This window comes from Lissotriton helveticus, chromosome 7 (genome assembly GCF_964261635.1).
Source record: "Lissotriton helveticus chromosome 7, aLisHel1.1, whole genome shotgun sequence".
Classification (NCBI taxonomy): domain Eukaryota; kingdom Metazoa; phylum Chordata; class Amphibia; order Caudata; family Salamandridae; genus Lissotriton; species Lissotriton helveticus.
Window position 1 is genome coordinate 198,070,564 of NC_136068.1, and position 8,501 is coordinate 198,079,064.

Below are 8,501 nucleotides of genomic sequence, written 5' to 3' on the forward strand. Positions count from 1 at the left end.
CTGTTGGAGGCCAGCAGCCTTGGACGAGGAGGCTGCTCGAGCAAAACACAAAGGAGACCAATGACTAATTGTCTTCCAAATGAAACAAGATCCTTTTTTTTATTTTGGTTATTTTGTGGCCAAGAACAATAGTTCAATGACTAACAGAAAAAGGAGTGGGGATAGAGGGAAGCCCTGACGTGTGCCCTGTGACAAAAAAAATTATTGGGATAAATGGCCATTGACCTTTACCATCAGGTTCAACTAAGGAGCCAAAAACATACGTATAAAGTCACCTTCAAAGTCATACTTCTGTAAGGTGTATTGTAGAAAAGTTCAAGAGAGTTTATCAAAGTCTTTTTCTGCATTGAGTGCCAATGCAGCTGTTGAGGAGTGATTTATGTTATGTTATGTTGATTTAATTTTCTAATGCGCACAGCTACCCAACCAAGGGTTTCGCAGCGCAGGCCAGAAAAAGACTCTGAAGTTAGAATTGTTGAGTGAACAGCCAAGTTTTAAATTGCTTGCGGAAATTGGAATAAAGCTTCTCCTTCCGCATTGCGTCAGGTAGAGAATTCCACAACGTTGGCCCGAGAAAAGAAAAGGAGTGGCCTCCCATTCTTGATAATTTGATCCTGGGCACAGTCTTATCAATTATATCGCAAATAACGTGATATTATCGCCGGGCAGTCTACCTTTGAGAAATCTGATTTGAGAAGACGGGATGACTTTAGATATGACTGTCTTGAGTCTAAAAGCCACCTTGTTTGCATATAGTTTACAGTCAAGATTTGTCAGAAATATGGGTTTAAAATTCTAAACATCCAAGTTATCTTTCCCTTCTTTCAGGATATAGTGACTGGTGGCAGTACATGAAGCTGCCCCTGTATCTGCAAAGTGATGAAAGACCTCTTTTAATGGGTCCACAATGAAGTCTTGAAATGCTTTATAACATTTGCCAGAATAGTCATCAGGACCTAGGATCTTCCCCCTCTTAAAACTTTGGAGCAATTTCTATATTTCCCCAGGGCATTAAGGCATAACTAATCTGCGTGATCTATATGTAGAATTGCTATAGAATCCAAGTATTCCGCACACTCTTTTGAGGAGATAGGCATTTTGGAGTTTTAGAGATTAGAGAAGAAGGCTCAAAAGAATAAAGAATATCCTGCGTGGAAGTTACTAATTACCTCAAAACATTTCTGATGGCGTGTATAATGGACTTGTTTTTAATGTGTTTCAAATAAGTCACTAATGACTTCCAAGCCCTGTTTCTAGCACATATTTTATCCACTTAAGAGGTATTCACCCATTTTTAAGTTCTCTTACTATCTTGCTGTTTTTATAATATAAACTACGTAGATCTGACAATACTGCAGAACCTTTCTTGTGTATCAGTTTCTTATTTACATTATTAATTTCCTTTTCTAGCACTGTCAGTCGTTCAGATACAGCTTTATTTTTGATAATCAACAAGTTGATCAATTATCCTCTGATCGTAGCCTTAAGAGCATCCAATCTAGTCACGGAAGTTATATCAGTTGCTGCGTTATTGTGTAGGAACTGGATAATCACTTTGACTGTTTTATATTTGAAGTTAGTGTATTCAAGGAGATCATCATTAAATCACCATTGTTTAGGTGGGGGTGCAGAGTCTCCCATCATAAGCTCCAATGACACACAAGAATGATGTGAGATCAGAAGGAGTTCCATTTTTGCATTTGTGTACATAGAGAGGAGTTGTTTACTAATCAAAAGATGCTCAATTCTAGAGAAGGTGTAGTGTGCGTTTGAAAAACGGGTCAACAAAAAGTAGTGTTCCTCAAGGATATCCTCCCTGGCAGCAAATTTCAGACCACACTGGAGAGGGAGTTCTAGCGGATGGAAACCGTGGTTCAAGACAGAAAATGGCACTAAGGAGCATGTTTGCAAGTCCCTATCACCAGGGCCGGACTGGGAACCAAAACCGGCCCTGGCAAAGTGCTCGGCCGGCCCCACCGCCCCCCGGGCGGAAGGGGGGCGAGCGCTTTGCCAGGGCCGCTTTTCAGCCGATTTTGTTACAGGGCCGATTTTGCAGCTATGCTGCAAAAACGGCTCTGCAACAAAAACGGCCCCCAGGGCCCAAAACCGGCCCCCACCCTTGCGGCCGACCGGGGGATTGCCCGGTGCCCACAACGGCCAGTCCGGGCCTGCCTATCGCCACCACAACATCACCTTTAGTGACATTATGGTGGCGATAGGGGCTTTGCCTTATTTACAACGTGGCTTAACGCTCCGGTAAATAAGGCACCCTTTCACGCTATACTTAGCCTGAAAGGGGAGGGCAAAGGGTGTTGCGGTGGGTGTTCAACCGCAACACCCATTGATTTTGACGCTATCCCCTATTTACAAGGGTGGCGTAAATAGAAGGCAGCGACAAAAGTAAGACCAGGTAAAACCTGATCTTAAACAGGCAAAACGAGGAGAAATGCTTTATTTCTCCTCATTTTAGCTGTTTCCATGTGTGCTGCATTGTGCAGCACACATAGAAACAGCAAATTGCCTTTGATTGTTTAAAATAATAAACACGAGGGAATCAGACCCCAAATGCAGCACTGGAATCAGTCCGTGACAACAATATAGTAGTTGAGTATCGGCCACAGAATGCTAGTGTTTGGGTGATACCCGACCGCTACGTTGTTGCTCTGGGTACTAATTCCGGTGCTGCGTTTGGGGTCTGCTCCCCCCTTGTTTATTATTTTGGAACTCTCTGCATTAGGCTATTGGTTGATATATGAGTACTGTAAACTCTGTACACTGTATTATTTTGCGAGCAAATTGTTTGTAGGACACATTCGAAGTGAAGCTTGAGATCCGCAAGCTATTTTGAACTGTAGACTGATATACAGATAGATACCACTAGCTGTGACATTGCTTACGTCGCACCTTGCAATGAAGAAGTTGAGTGCGTATATATATATATATGTATATGGAAAGAAAAGTTTACCCAACGATTGAGAGGCACTCACAGGAGGTCCATTTCCGACTATGGAAGAGCTCACAGTTGCTGCGCCGCCTGACGCGTTTCGGGCCACGCCCTTTATCAAAGGCATACTGTACAAGAAACACCACCAAATGAAATCCAGTACTTCCCACTTCCTTTTATTTCTTTCAGCAAGATCAAACTCAGGTGAGTAAATCAGCAAGCATTCTGGGACTGGAAGTACAAAGTAAAACCCATGTGGGCTGATGGTGTCTCACAAGCACAGTTCTTTAGAAGATTGGTACACTACTTCGAAATCTGTTCCTTTGGGACTTTTGATTTTGATTACAGATGCTACTTGGTGCACCTTACTGTGTTTTTACAGCAGGATTTTATGTATTGAAAAGTTTCAAGAATGCAAGAAGGAAAGTGCAGTGTTGATGAAAATTGACATGTCTGCAGTTGCACATATAAATCAATTAGGGTGGGGTAGTTTCTGTTGTTTATCGGATTTGGCAAATAATCTTTGGGTATTTTGTTTAGAGTACAAGGAAAATCTGAAAGGAGAGTACTTTCTAGGACAGGAGAATGTTATCACAGATGGGAATTCAAACTATTTGAGAGATTTCAGTGATTGGAAGCTAGATCAGATTGTTTTTAGAGGATAGACATAGAGAGGGGTCCTCTGGAAGTGGATATCTTTGTGAGCAGGTTAACTTTTCATATAGAAAAAAATTACAGTTGGATTTAAAATCCAGATGCAGCATCAGTGGATCCATTCCAAAAGAACTGGTTGGAAAGTCTAGCTTTTGCTTTTCCCTGGTTTGCAATGATTCAGGCAGTTCTGCTGTTAATAAGGAAAACAAATCAAACATTGATGTAAATGAAATATCTTTATTAACAGATTTGCCAATTGTGAACTCTCCATCTACATCAACCTAGACTTGCAAATATTCAGTTAGGCAGGCCCTTTGACCTAGGCCCGGCAATAGCTGATTGATAGGTCATAGGTGAGAGGGTGCATAGTTGGCAGGCAAACACAAGGGCAGAAAACTCTTGATCAATCCCACAGATAGGTTCAGCAATATTACGTTATGCAAAGATAAATGGGCGCATACACCGCAAATGATTGGAAGTTCTGCTAAATACCCGTTGCGGAGGTCCATCCTGAAGCAGCAGTCATAGAGGGTAAGAGACTATATCCAAACCTAAAACATAGTCTAAAGCATTTGTCGTGTGGTAAACTAGGGAGAAGCATAAAAAGATAGTCGGTGCACCCTTCCACTGACACGGTCTGTCTTATTACCTATTTATATGTCCTTATTGTATCAGTCATAAGGCGGCCTCTGAGGCATTCCCATTGAAGTCACATTTGTTTGAAAGCTGAGTGAACATAGTTTAATAATGTGTATAGGCCTTGATAAACTTCCAAAATGCTGTTTTTTGTGACCTAGCTATCCTGATTGGGCGGTGTTGACACTTCAGACTCATAGGTTTTTTTAATCTGGGCAGGAATGTGGGAGGTGCATCTAGCTTGACTCAGGGAATTACAAGGCGGAATCCGTATAGGGAAAACTTGGAACCAGGAAACTGAGAGTAACGTGTGTGGCCAAGAGGGGTCAGTGATTTCAGAGTTGGTACCAAATGGTTTCTATGATTACCACTTTTGTCTGGAAGCGGGTAGTGGCAGACTATCCAGTTCACTTAGGAACTTGTTCAATGCTAGTCTTCTCTTGTTTGATATACAAATTGTAAGTGCTGAGCTCACAATACCTAATTTGTAAGAGTGTGCCATGTATAAATTGCCCTATTTTTTTTTTATTTTCTAAAGTTTGATATAGCTCGAACTTGACCCAAGAAGGGTATCAGAGCGCTTTGCATTTAGGATTGTTACGTTAAAAGTTACATCAGTTACAAGAACATAGAAAGGTACAGTACACAAAAATAATGTTGCAAGAATTCGTAGGAGGGAGGGAAGGAAGGAGTCAGTAGCAGGCAGACGAGGAGGAACTGTGCCCAATGTCCGGCTGGGTAGGTGACGGTCAGGGGGAAACCAGGGCCCATCTCCTCAGTAGCTGTCTAGCAGCTCCACCGGATATCAGCCATGTTGCTCAGGTCTCAGCGAAACCGGGGAACCAGTTTTGAGTTAATTTGATTTGAAAAGTTTATATAGTGCTGGCTAGACCCGGAGGTATCAGAGCGCTTTACCAGAGGGACTTTGCATTACAAGCAGTTACCATAGCGTAGTTACATAGTAAGGTGCAGTAAACAAACATTGAAAGAATTCGAAGTAAAAGCAGGGGAGGAAGGAGCCATAGCAGGGAGACTAGAAAGAACTGTGTTCAATGTCCGGCTGGGTAGGTGAAGGTCGAGGGGGAAACCAGGGCCAATCTCCTCATTAGCTGTTCAGCAGCTCCACCGGGCATCAGTCATGTTGCTCAGGTCTCAGAATTCAGGATTAAAATAGCTTAGACCCTAAGGTATCAAAGTGCTTTACATGACATCCTTTTTGTTTCAAAATTACATCAGTTACAAGTTACCTCGGTTGAAGGGAGAACATATAGAGATCTTTGACGACAAGGTCAGAGGAAATGTAGAGGGGTAAGGGGTGGGATAACAGGGTAGGGGGAAGATACGACAGAAAGACGAAGGGAAAAATCTGCCCCCAGTATATCCCTCATACTCTTCAATTAATAATAAATTATCCACAACAAAAATTATGACAAGTCTTGAGGAGCTGCTGGGTGAAAGGTAGGTGGGTGTTAGGGTTATGAGATAGTGCTGGCTAGACCCAAAGGTATCAGAGCGCTGTACATGAGGTTCCGAAAAGTTACAAATTTAACATCAGGTAATAAGTTACATCAGTTACTAGTAAAACATTTAAAGAAAATAGATGAATCACATATTCAGTGTTATGATAAGTGATCTGAGTGGGGGAGGAAGGTGAGCGAGCATCCCTAGCCTAGCTGGTGTAAGCTCGGAGAGCCAGTACATGTAGTCCGGTGTGGTTGGAGGGTCTTCTCTCTTTGCTGCCGACCTGTGTAGCGAGAAGGGGGTGGGTGGAGGCCAATTTGGTGGTGGTCGATTGCAGGTAGGTCAGCCATATTAAGGTCGGGCACGTGAGGCAGGACGGAGGTTGGTGAGGTGAAAGGGCTTGATAGCATTAGGCAAAGTAAGAAAGCCAAAAAAGGGCTTACTTGGGTCTCTTTGGAAGTGAAATAACTGTAGATACCCTCCCTCGAGTCAGGCCAGTTCCATTTCGGGGTCAGGCATGGGCCCTCCTCCTCAACAGCGCCTAGGTCCTCACGGCGGTCCACTCCTACACATGCCTCCTCAAAATGACTCCTTAACCCTGGATGCTGTCCGTTCAAAACCTCAGGCAGCAGGATATTGGGTGTCCTGCTCTGTAGCTGGAGTTGTCAGTTATTATTGACCAAAATGGGCGCCATGTAGGAATCAGGCTGCCCGCTCCAGTGAGTTTTCTTTCTGTGGGACACGTTGAGGTAGAGGTGCCCTGTTTTCTAGGCTGATGTCACCCCTCCTTGCCACTTCTCGCCAGGGACTGTGATGCTGCTCCCCGCAGCGTGCCCAAGTCACCGTCGCTCACCTAGTTGAAGGTTGAGGTGTTTGCCGTATCCCATCGAGCGGCTGCCATCTTGGGGTCAGGCTGCATCGATAAATTCCCTCGCAAATTCAAGCATCATTCAAACTGCCGCAAAGGTGATTTTACCTTATCAGAGGTACATTTTAGATAGATTTTACCTAACCACAAAGAACCCAATTTAAACGGGGTCACCCACCCTGAGGGCCCAAGCACGGACTCGGCGTCAGGGATTTGGGTGTTCAGAGTGCGGCAGTAGCGGGAACAGCGATGTAAGGGTCCGGGTCCAGGAGTCCGGATGTTGGATTTTCATTGCGGCAGCAAAGGTTGATTGCCACACGGTCAAGAGTAGTTTCCCAGGGGCCCGCTCCCGATGTTGCGGCCCCCGCTCTAGTATTACCAAGCGCGAGTCCGCTCAATCCCAGGCGCCATCTTGAGGAGCGATCGCCTGGTGAGAATAAAGCTGATATCACTGCAATGCAACAGCCAGGTGGAACAGCGGCCACTGCGGCAGACGTTCCCAATCTTCAGATGTCGGGAGTTAGCCCTTACTGCTGGTTTTGTGAGGGTTGAAGAACCCCGCTAGATAGTTGAGCGCCAGGCTTCCATGGAGTTTAAGCTCTGAGTAGCCATGATGGAACTGGCTGGTTGGCACTACTGTCCTGGCACTACTGACCTATGATTCGACAAACAAAACTAGGAAAATGTTATTTAAACTGTATCATCCAAATTACTAAATATTGCCATGGATTCCTCACTGTAGCACTGTAGTTTCCCCAAACAGATACAAAATGTAGTAAGTATTGCATAAAGTAAAATTTACGACACAAAGGCACACACATTTCCCTGGAACATTTGACACAAATATAATTGAGCACACAAAAACACATATAAAAACTAGATATACAGGACAGAAGAGAGACAAAAGGGATTTGGTGTTAAAATTGTGGGATATCTTTGAAGAAGTTCAATCTGATAACCGCATGATGCCAATAGTGAGCGAGGCATTGGCACCTCCCCACCATATGGGATGGATGTACTCACACCAGCTCCCCTTACATTAGGATATTAGAAACCAATAATAATAGACACAATGAGGCCCCCACTAAAAAAAGGTCAGTCAGGTCTAAGCCCAAGAAATCTAATAGCAAGCTAGCATTGCCATTAGTGTAGCCCACGTTCCGAGGGACGGTCCCCATCAGCTCGATTCCCCGTCCACCAAACTCAACATGTGACACCTCAAAGGTGGGTAAAATATACATTCCCACTGGGTCAGGCAAGCGCAAACGAGTTTCCGGGAAGTTTGTGACAGTTCTTGCTAACGACACAGTGACCTCTGGAGATGAAGGGAGCTCCAGTCCCTGGGAACCAATGATAAGGGTGAGGCTATAGGATTTGCCCATGTGGCCGAGGAGAGAGCAAATTTGAGGGTGAAACCAGGCTAACTAAAGCAGCGCGTAGATCTGAGCAAAAGGGACAGGCCAGGCGGTGCAAGGAAGAACCCATGAAAAGAGGCTTGAGAGAGGGAGAGCGCGCACCCGGGAGTTAGAACGAGAGTATAGGACAGCACACACTCCTCATGAAGAAAGTGAAGTCAGGTACAGGGTGCCGTCCTGGGAAGAATCGGAGGTCAATGAAAGGTTACTAGTTGAGCTCAGAGCCACATTGTTCGGTCCACATAGGCTGACCATGAGATAAAGGAGCAAGTCCACCAGGTAAGTACCCACCTGTGATGCAGGAAGATCAAAATGGCACCAGTGCGTGTTCAGGAGGGAAGCAGCGACGAGTGTACACGTTGCTCCTCATGGGTGCATGACAAAGATAGACAAACCCAGAGGGAGATAATAGCTAAAAGTGAAGGCAAGACCTTCGTGTTCCCTTTTTGCGACCAACTAGCAGATTGTACTGAGGAGAAGGACCAATATGACAGGTCTTGGCCAATGGAGATCATTTGAGCCA